The 10,767-nt window shown below is 32.3% G+C and overlaps 1 protein-coding gene across 47 annotated transcripts in view; it reads right to left on the reverse strand.

Annotated features, from left to right (window-relative positions):
- LOC148610850 (uncharacterized) overlaps positions 1–7,994 on the reverse strand; it is a 24,561-nt gene extending 16,567 nt beyond the window's left edge. For 35 of the 47 annotated variants that reach the window (XM_088590647.1, XM_088590640.1, XM_088590638.1 and 32 more), the window contains exons 1-5: positions 7,861–7,993; positions 7,451–7,542; positions 6,225–6,379; positions 2,273–2,411; positions 184–331 (exon numbers count right to left, since the gene is read on the reverse strand). The gene's annotated coding sequence lies outside the window, so the exon portion shown is untranslated. The other 12 variants (XM_088590652.1, XM_088590651.1, XM_088590650.1 and 9 more) reach the window with 10 other exon arrangements.
- Positions 7,995–10,767: the final 2,773 nt, after the last annotated feature.

Consider the following 10,767-nt stretch of genomic DNA (forward strand, 5'->3'; position numbering starts at 1 on the left):
TACAGAATATGCTTACCCGTATATAATACAACTAAATTACAAATAAAATTAGGAGTAGATAGCAGCCTTCCAATTCTTACCTGATTTGTCACTTTGTTATAAAAGAGATGTGGCAATTACTTAATCTTGTAACAAATATAATCATATTGAAACTTGTCAAAATCTAGTTTACACTTCACTTACAAAGTATTTATCATATGTACGTTTTCTTTTTCCCTTCTAATGCTTCTTTCGTTTTGGTTGTCAAATACTCTGATGATTTTGATTTTGCAGTCTTTGTTAGACATCTTTCCGAATCTCCTGTTTGTTTTCTGGTTTGCAATGTATATTCCTGAAAAAAAAAATAAAAACCCAACAAATCATTACAAAAAGCACAGTGTTTTAGGTCCCATGTCTTTATTTGTATTTAACATGTGAGGAGGAAGAAAACGTTGGAGTAAATATATCAATACAAAAGACTGCTCCCATCTTGAATAAGCCTTTATCTTCATGAAAAAAAGTTTTGTGTGAACAAATTGAAATAAAGAATCATAAGTGACATTTAAAGTTAGATCATGATGTTAATGTCTGGTTGAGATATTACGACATTCTGCTAAACCAACAATGTTTTATTTAGTACCTCTCAAAACCTGAAAAATTGAAAATATGGTTCTCATTGACAATAACAAATAAAATAAGCAAAGTATTTTGTCTCTTTTATTCTGTAGTTTCATCTGATATTTACATCTTTTATAACAAGATCTTCCCCCCCCCCCCCGTCAAAAAAAAAAATAAAAAATAAAAAATACTGCTTCCTCTTGATAAAAGTATAGGATTTCTGAATTCATTATTCAGAATGATTTAAATCCTCCAATATAATTTGTATCTTATGCTGCTGATGTGAGATAATTCCTTGAAACGCATGTACAGCATATCTAAATTTGCAATACTAATATGATTGGTATTTCTTATTCTGTCGTTTCTTAAGATATAAACATCTTTAAATACACTTTCTACCAACCCCTCCTCCAAACAAAATATTTGTGCTGATTGCCTTATGCCAGCTCTCAATTTTTTATAAGATTTTAGAAATGAATTGAAGTGGCTTTTACAATTAGTTATTGGTTTATACATTCATCGCGTATGGAGTGTTCATATCACAACGTTATTGAAGGGCTTACCGAAACTATGCAGACTTTTTGTATTGCGCTATAACTCTAACAAGTAGGCCTCTGGAACAGGGCTATGTTGCTACAAGATTGAAGTCATCACTACAGAAGTTTTATGGTCGTCATCATGAACTCATGGATCATTATGGTGTATCCATCAGCACCATGAAAACTGATTTATTCAACGGGTCATAGTTTTCCATTCCTCGTTTATCTACCCCGGACTTGACTTTTTATGAGCAACTCGGCGGGTGTTTCTAAAAAAACAGAGGATGGTTACCCTACCGGTACACATGGTCCATGCTCCCAGTTTTTAATGGAGTCCGAGTTGCTCATTTACTTTTGTTACTTTGTATGTATGATTTTAGTTACTTTATGTTCTTTGTTGTGTATGTCTGTTTTCCAAGTCTGGTCTTTGTCCTTGGATTACATTCTTTTGATTACCACTATAACTTTGGTTCCCTTGATTACTCTTTCACTGCACATTATTTTTGTTTCGATATTTTTAGTATTGTGTATTTCTCATAAGCAATTAATTTTCTGATTTTTCTCACTTTTTTGTGTCTAATGCCTCCAAGCACGTGTATAGTATATCAAAATGTGCAACATTAATACGATTGTTACTATTTAAATTAAATATATACATCTCTGTTAACACAATATACCACACCTCTGCCTATAGTACCTTAAACTGATCAAAGTATATCTGTTTTGCATTTTTTCTACAGATTTTAAAAGTGAAATAAATCATTTATAACAACTTATTGAGTAATGAATTCACTGCTCATAGGGAAATCGATCTGTGGAAGGTTGACAGTGTAACTTCCCTTGATATAAAACCATAATTTTGTACTGAAATTTAGTAAAAAAAAGCTTTCAGCCCTTTTTTGACTCTAGTTTAAGTCTAATTATTTACTTCATTACAGAAATATAACAAAAACGTTTATCCTTGTATAACACGACAAAATTACAAATACAATGAGACATGAATAACAGCTTTCAGTTTCTAACTTTACTTCTCACTTTGTTATCAAGGATATGTGCCTATTACTTAATCTTGAAACAATTATGTCCTACTGAAACTTGTCAAAATCTAGCTTTCAAATCACTTATAGGGTATTTACCATATGTGCGTTTTCTTTTGCCCTTCTTATGCTTCTTATGTATTGGTTGTCAAGTACTCTGATGATTTTGTTTCTTCATAGTCTTTGTTAGACATCTTTCTTAATCTCCTGTTTGTTTTCTGGTTTGCACAGTTGATCCCTGAAAAATAATAACACAACAAATCATTACATAAAAACACAATGTTTTAGGTCCCATGTCTTTATTTGCATTTAACGTATGAAAAGGAAGGAGACGTTGGAGTAAGTATATATCAATGCAAAAGACTGATCCCATCTTGAATAAGCTTCTATTTTAAAAGAAAAAAATATTTTGGGTGAACAAAAATTGAAATAAAACATCATGACATTTCAAATTAGCATCATGATTTTGTTATCTTGTTGAGATATAATGCAAATCTACTAAACCAACATTGTTTTTCTACGTTCCTCTCCAAACCTGAAAAATTAAAGATATGGCTAATGGTGAATAATTTATCAAATAACCAAAGTATTCTGTCTCTTCTATTCTGAGGTTTCATCTAATATTTACATCTTTTATAACAAGATCTGCCCACTTCCACAAAATGCATTTATAACTGTTGGCAAAATATTATTTATATTCCATTTTACTTTTTTCCAATCTTGATGATTAAGTATGAAGTTTGAACGTATCAATGAAGATCTTGCACTAAGTAAGGAAAAAAGTGAGACTTTCTGTTGAATTCAAAATTGTATATATTTGTCTAACTTCATGATCTCCATAGTCAGCAACTTATAACATATACTACAAACTTGTTTACATTTATGAAATAATTGAATAAAATATGTAAATTGTGGGCTTGTATCCTAAACAATATCATACCATATTCTTAATCTGTTCGGAGAACTTCTTCAAAAATAACATTTTGAAATGTATACATAGCAGGATTCTTTCTTTAACCGTTTGTAAACTTTTTAAGCAATACCCTTAAAAGTAGAATAATTTTTGAATTTAGAGTTTCCTCACGTTTTTGAATCTGATGCTCCAAACACGTGTATAACATATCAAAATGTGCAATATTAATATGATTGGTACTTTTTTAGTCTCTAATTTCATTAGATATACACATCTATTTTGACACAACATGTCACCTCAACTCCCCACAATACCTTGTCCTGATGACAGTAAGAATTCAACTTTCTTTCTACAGATTTTAAAAGTGAAATGAAGTTCCATTTACCTAACTTAGTGGTTGATACATTCAGTGCACATTCTTTCTATTTCAATAGTTTTGGTATTGTGTATTTCTTATATACAATTATTATTTTTTAATTTAGATTGTCCTCACTTTTTTGATAATATCCCTTCAAACACATGTAAAGCATATCAAAGTGTGCAATACTAATATGATTGGTACTTTTTAATCCCTTATTTCATTATATATACACATATTTTTTTCACAACCTGTCACTCCCTCAAACTACAATACCTAGTCCTGATCACAGTATATTAGTTCTACATTATTTCTACAGATTTTAGAAAATTGATATGAAGTACCATTTACCAAACTTGATAGTTTACAAATTCAGTGCACGTTCTTCCTATTTTTTTTTATTGCTATTCCGTATTATTTATATTCACATATTTGGGGATTTTAGATTTACCCTCTTATTTGTATATTATTCTGCTGATGAGAGGTTTCACATTGAAACGGGTGAACAGCATATCCAAATTTGCAACACTAATATGATAAGTATTGTTTTTTTTAATTCTGTTATAGCTGATCTGATCAGAAAGAAAGAATATCGTTTGGCTAGATCCTTCAATTTCAGTTTCCGCTATATAGATGACGTATTATCTTTAAACAATCCTAATTTCGGGGATTTGATACATCGCATCTACCCAAAAGAACTTGAGATAAAGGATACTACAGACACTGTGAAGTCAGCCTCATATCTTGACCTACACTTAGAAATCGATGGTAAAGGAAAACTATTGACCAACATTTACGACAAACGTGATGAATTTTCATAACTTTTCTTTCATCTGTGGCAACATCCCTTCGGCACCTGCGTATGGAGTGTTCATATCACAACTCATGCCAGAGATTGCCGAAACTACGCAGACTTTTTGTATTGCGCTAGAACTCTAACAAATGGGCTTCTGGAACAGGGTTATGTTGCTACAAGATTGAAGTCATCACTACAGAAGTTCTATGGTCGTCATCATGAACTCGTGGATCATTATGGTGTATCCATCTGCACCATGAAAACTGATTTATTCAACGTGTCATAGTGTTCCTTTCCTCGTTTGTCTACCCCGGACTTGACTTTTTATGAGCAACTCGGCAGGTGTTTCTAGAAATGCATAGGACGCTTACCCTACCGGTACACATGGTCCATGCTCCCAGTTTTTAGTGGAGTCCGAGTTGCTCATTTACTTTTGTTACTTTGTATGTATGATTTTAGTTACTTTATGTTCTTTGTTGAATATGTCTGTTTTCCATGTCTGTTTTACCCTATAACCTTGGTTCCCTTGATTACTCTTCCATTAGATATAAACATTTTTTAAAACATAATCTATCTACCCCTTTCCCCCCCCCCGAAAGAAAACAAACTTTGTTCTGATTATCGTTTAAGTGTTCTCGGTTCTTTTTGCATATCTTAGAAGTAAAATGAAGTACCATTTACCTAACTTGGTGGTTTATACATTCACTGTGAATCTTTCTATTTCGATATTTTTGGTATTATATATTTCATATATTCAATTAGATTTTCTTCACTATTTTTGTATCATATTCCTGTTTGATCTGTGCAAAGTTGTCAGTGTTACCTCCTTTGACACAAAATGTTTGAAACCAAAATCATAATTTAGTACTGAAAGTTTGGGAAAGGCCGTTTAGCACTTCAATAATTCGACTTTAAGTCTCATTATTGACTTCTATTACAAAAATAGCTTACCCGTATATAATACGACTAAATTACAAATAGAATGAGGAGTGGATAACAGCCTCCTTTTTCTAACTAGATTTGTCATTTTGTTATAAAGGATATGCGTCTATTACTTAATCTTGGAAAAAATATTGTCATCACTGACACAATCTAGCTTCCAGTTCACTAACAGGGTTTTGAATTCAGATTTTCCTCGCTTTTGGTATCTGATGCTCCAAACACGTGTATAACATATCAAAATGTGCAATATTATTATGATTGGTACTTTTTAGTCTCTATTTTCCTTAGATATACACATCTATTTTGAAATAACATGTCACCCTCTCTACCCACAATACCTTGTCCTGAAGAATTTAACTTTCTTTTTACATATTTTAGAAGTGAAATGAAGTACCATTTACCTAACTTTGTGGTTTATACATTCACTGTAATTTTTTTCTATTTCAATATTTTTTGTTATTGTGTATTTCTTATGTACATTTAGACGTTTTTTATAATTTGCTTTCAAACACATGTAAAGCATATCAAAGTGTGCAGTATTAATATGATAAGTGCTTTTTTAGTCTCTAATTTTATGAGATATATAAATCTTTTTAACAATATTTGTCACTGTCTCTCCCTACAATACTATCTCCTGTTCACAGTTTATCAGTTCTACATCATTTATACAGGTTTCAGAAGTGAAATGATATACCATTTATAACAAATTATTGGGTTATGCATTCAGTGTACATAGGAAAATTGATATGTGCAAAGTTGTCAGTGTTACCTCCCTTGACATAAAACTTTTGAAACAAAAATCATTAGCACTTCGATGAGTTTGGTTTAAGTCTAATTATTGACTTATATTACAGAAATATTACCAAAAAAGCTACTCTTATATAATACGACATTATTACAAATAAAATAAGGAATGGATAGCAGCTTTCTGTTTCTAAATTGACTTGTCACTTTTTAATAAATGATATGTGCCTATCACTTTATCTAAGAACAAATATTGTCATATTGAAACTTGTAAAAATGTAGTTTTCACTTCACTTACTGGGTATTTATTATGTGCGTTTTCTTTTGCCCTTCAAATGTTTCCCTTGCATTGGTTGTCAAATACTCTGATGATTTTTTTCCTCATAATCTTTGTTAGACATTTTCTTAATTTTCTTTTTGTTTCTGGTTCGTTTCTGGTTTACACCGTTAATCCTTAAAAAAATAAAAAAACACACAAATCATTACAAAAAACACAAAGTTTTAGTTCCCATGTCTTTATTTGTATTTAACATGTGAAAAGGAAGAAAACCTTGGAGTAAAATTATATCAATACAAATGACAGATCCCATCTTAAATTACCTTCAGTATAAGCGAAAAAGTTTTATTTGTGTGAACATATTCAAATACAAAATCCTAAGTGACATTTAAAATCAGCATCATGTTTGTACTCTTTTGTTAACATATAAAGCAAATCGGCTGAACCAGCATTGTTTTATTTAGTTCCTCTACAAACCTGAAAAATTAAAAATATTGCTCTCATGGTGAATAACAAATAAAATAACCAAAATTTTCTGTCTCTTTTGTTCTTTTTTTTTATTTTAAATCAACATCTTTTAAAACAAGATTTGACCCACACCTGCATTGCTTTGTCCTTATCAAAGTATATCAATTCTCAATTCTTTCAATAGATTTTAGAAGTGAAATGAAGCCCTATTTACAATAAATGCTGATTCATGTAATTAGTGCACGTAGAAAAAATATCTCGGCCAGGTTATATGTATTACCTTTTTGGCATTTAGTAGTAAACAGTAAATGTTTGTGGATGTAGCCAAATCAGGGTTACTCTAAATGTTTTAGATAAACAGGCATTTCATTTTAAACAATGCTGTTGGTCCTTATACATGTTATATGATTGAATATGTTTATATAATTCATATTATAGCTGTTACTGAAAAAACATGTACAAATTAAATAGCTTAACTGTACCAATACAGACCATTCGTTGTCAAAAGCATGCAAGTTGAGAGCATGATAATAATGCTTACAATGACTGCTTACTCTACCTAATGATTGTCAGGAATTTGAATAATACTCACTCTGTGCCTTATATATTGCAGTATATCAGTTCATAACTGTTCACAAATCATGTGTATTTTTTCTCTTCATTGTAAAACAATATGAAGGTAAGTAATGATTGTTCTATATACGAATTTGCCATTTTAAATGTTATCACCGTAATGAAACACTCTCAGTATCTTTTCAAGACTGACTAAAAGGGTCTACCTTAAACCACACCTTGTCCTTATATATTACCAGATACCATAAATTCCCCCTGTGAGTCCGTAACACAACTACACATTGTCCTTCTGTTTTACCTGAAACCACATCTTGACCGTTTATTGTATGCATGTACTTCTTTCACCATACATTTTAAATCTTTACTTTGACAGAGCAAACGATTAATGACTTATGTACGCATACGTATTATATTCATCGATTGTATCTATCAAAAATAACTTATTGAAAGAAGGCGCGCAGTTGCAACCATTTTCAACATAAAACAATAATATAAACATTAACAATCAATTTAAACATGCACATACGTTTGGTGGATATCTCGGTTTATATTGGCGACTTTAAAGAATTCCTATTTTTGTCTGTGTGTAACAGTCATGTCTGAGCGTCTAATTTACCTTCCGTATTCTTCATCGCTGAGTTTGTCAAGTTTAAATTTGAATTTTGAATTTACTCATTTTTTTCTATCATGTGATTATCACGTGTCAATGACATGTCATAAAACGCAAAAAATACAACACGAAACAACGCACAAAGACGACCATCCAACGACCTAAAACCAAAGAAATATTTAGTAAACAGCTCACCATAAAGTTCTATGGTACATATAAAAACCCAAACAAATAAGTGACGACAGAGCATCTTAAAGTTCTAAGTTTTGTCTAAATACCCCAAAAATGTTCTATGATATTTATTTTGAACACATACTAAGTTTTATCATGGATTTCGTTAAAAGTTTAACATTTGCTCTTAATAAACAGCATGAGTTAATTTAGAACGGCTTTAGCCTTCAAGAAGTGTTTTATTAATGACAAAAGGAAACTGCATCATTTTACCTTTAAAGACACATTAATAATTTTCCTTGTAAAAAATAGTACCCATTGAAGAAAATCAATAGAATACAGATTCGAAGGTAATCAAAAGAAAATCAACCAAGGAAATACATAACAAGGGCCATAAAACAGCACGTACAAAGAAACAAAAGTAACTGAGCAACCCAGACTTCATTAAAAACTGGTTTCCGCGACCGGGTGCACAGGTAGGGTAGACTAATAGGAAGAGTAATCACGGGAACCAATATTCTAGTGAAAATTAAAAGAATGCAGTCAAGGGATAAAGACACGAGAGAGAAAGCAGACACAAACAACAAAGAATATGAAATAACTAAAATAACACATACAAAAGAAAGAAAAGTTACGAATTTCGTTAAAAACTCGGAGCATGGACCAGATGCGTCGGTAGGATACGCGTCCTATGCTTTTCTAGAACCTCCTGTCGAGTTCCTCATAAAAATTCAATTCAATGGTAGGCACAAGAGAAAAGAGAACTGTGACACGGTGAACAAATTAAATCTAACGGTGCAGGTGGATACACCGTAACGATCCACGAGATCATGATGACGACTTTAAAACTTCTGTAGTGTTGACTACAATCCTGTATCAACACGACCATGTTCCAGAAGCCTAGTTTTAAGAAGACTAGCGCGGTACAAAAAGTTTGCAGAGTTACGGCAAGCTCTGGTATACGTATAACGTGTAAGTTGTTATAAGAAAACTCCATACGCGTGGGCTGAAAGGAAGTTGCCGTAAATGAAAAGAAATGAAAAATCATTGCGTTTGTCATATAGTTTGGTCAAAATGTTTATTTTCTTTTTTCATTGATTTCTAGCTGGATCATCATAGCTGGATCTGCAAAATGTACCACCAAACCTCTTTCAAAACTTCAATTTCTATACTCACAACTGTCAAAGAGGGTCTGCAGTACTACCACAACACTTGTTACTCTCGTACTGGTATTAATTCAATGTGGATCCTGAAAAATTCGAAAGAACTTTTGGAAACAATTAATTCAAGACTATTATCTGAATATAATAGCATTAAAACCTATGATTTTTCAACACTGTATACTTCTATTCCCCATGCTCAGTTAAAATCCCGACTTAAAAACATTATACACCGTTGTTTTTCCAAAAAAAAGATGGTACACCTAGATACAAATATATGGTTCTTGGTAGAGATTCCTCATACTTTGTAACAAATAATTCAAAATCATCTTCCAAATATACAGAGGAAGATGTTTACAAAATGCTGGAATTTTTAATCGAAAACATATTTGTCCAGTTTGGTGGACGTGTTTTCCAACAAACGGTCGGCATTCCAATGGGAACAAATTGTGCTCCTTTACTTGTTGACCTTATTATGAGGCTGAATTTATAACTGACCTGATCAGAAAGAAAGAATATCGTTCGGCTAGATCATTCAATTTCAGTTTCCGCTATATAGATGACATATCATTTTTAAACAATCCTAATTTCGGGGATTTGATACATCGCATATACCCAAAAGAACTTGAGATAAAGGATATTACAGACACTGTGAAGTCAGCCTCATATCTTGACCTACACTTAGAAATCGATGGTAAAGGAAAACTATTGACCAACATTTACGACAAACGTGTCAACTTTCCTTTCATCTGTGGCAACATCTCCTCAGCACCTGCGTATGGAGTGTTCATATCACAACTCATACGTTATGCCACAGCTTACCGAAACTATGCAGACTTTTTGTATCATACTAGAACTCTAACAAATGGGCTTCTGGAACAGGGTTATGTTGCTACAAGATTGAAGTCATCACTATAGAAGCTCTATGGTCGTCATCATGAACTCGTGGATCGTTATGATGTGTCCATCAGCACCATGAAAACTGATTTATTCAACGTGTCATAGTTTTCCTTTCCTCGTTTGTCTACCCAGGACTTGACTTTTTATGAGCAACTCGGCAGGTGTTTCTAGAAAAGAAGAGGACGCTTATCCTACCGGTGCACCTGGTCCATGTTCCCAGTTTTTAGTCCGAGTCCGAGTTGCTCATTTACTTTTGTTACTTTGTATGTATGATTTTAGTTACTTATGTTCTTTGTTGTGTATGTCTGTTTTCCATGTCTGGTCTTTGTCCCTGGATCACATTCTTTTAAGTACCGCTATAACCTTGGTTCCCTTGATTACTCTTTCTAAGTGTAGACCAATATATGAACAGTGTCTGTAGTATTCTTTATATCAAGTTTACTGGGATTCATTCATAAAATACCCGATACCATGATTATTTTAAGGATATACCGTCATTTTTTACTAAGATATCGATGATAGTGGAAAACTACTGACCAAACTATACGACAAACGAGTTGACCTTTCATAAGGTATTGTCAACTTTTCTTTCATCTGTGGTGGCATTCTTTCACCATCTGTGTATTGAGTTTTCATATCACAACTCCAACGTTATGCCAAAGCTTGCCGTAACTTCAGACTT

The sequence above is a fragment of the Perna viridis genome, chromosome 7 (assembly GCF_037379345.1).
Source record: "Perna viridis isolate PV_CMFRI_1.1 ecotype Kerala chromosome 7, ASM3737934v1, whole genome shotgun sequence".
NCBI lineage: Eukaryota > Metazoa > Mollusca > Bivalvia > Mytilida > Mytilidae > Perna > Perna viridis.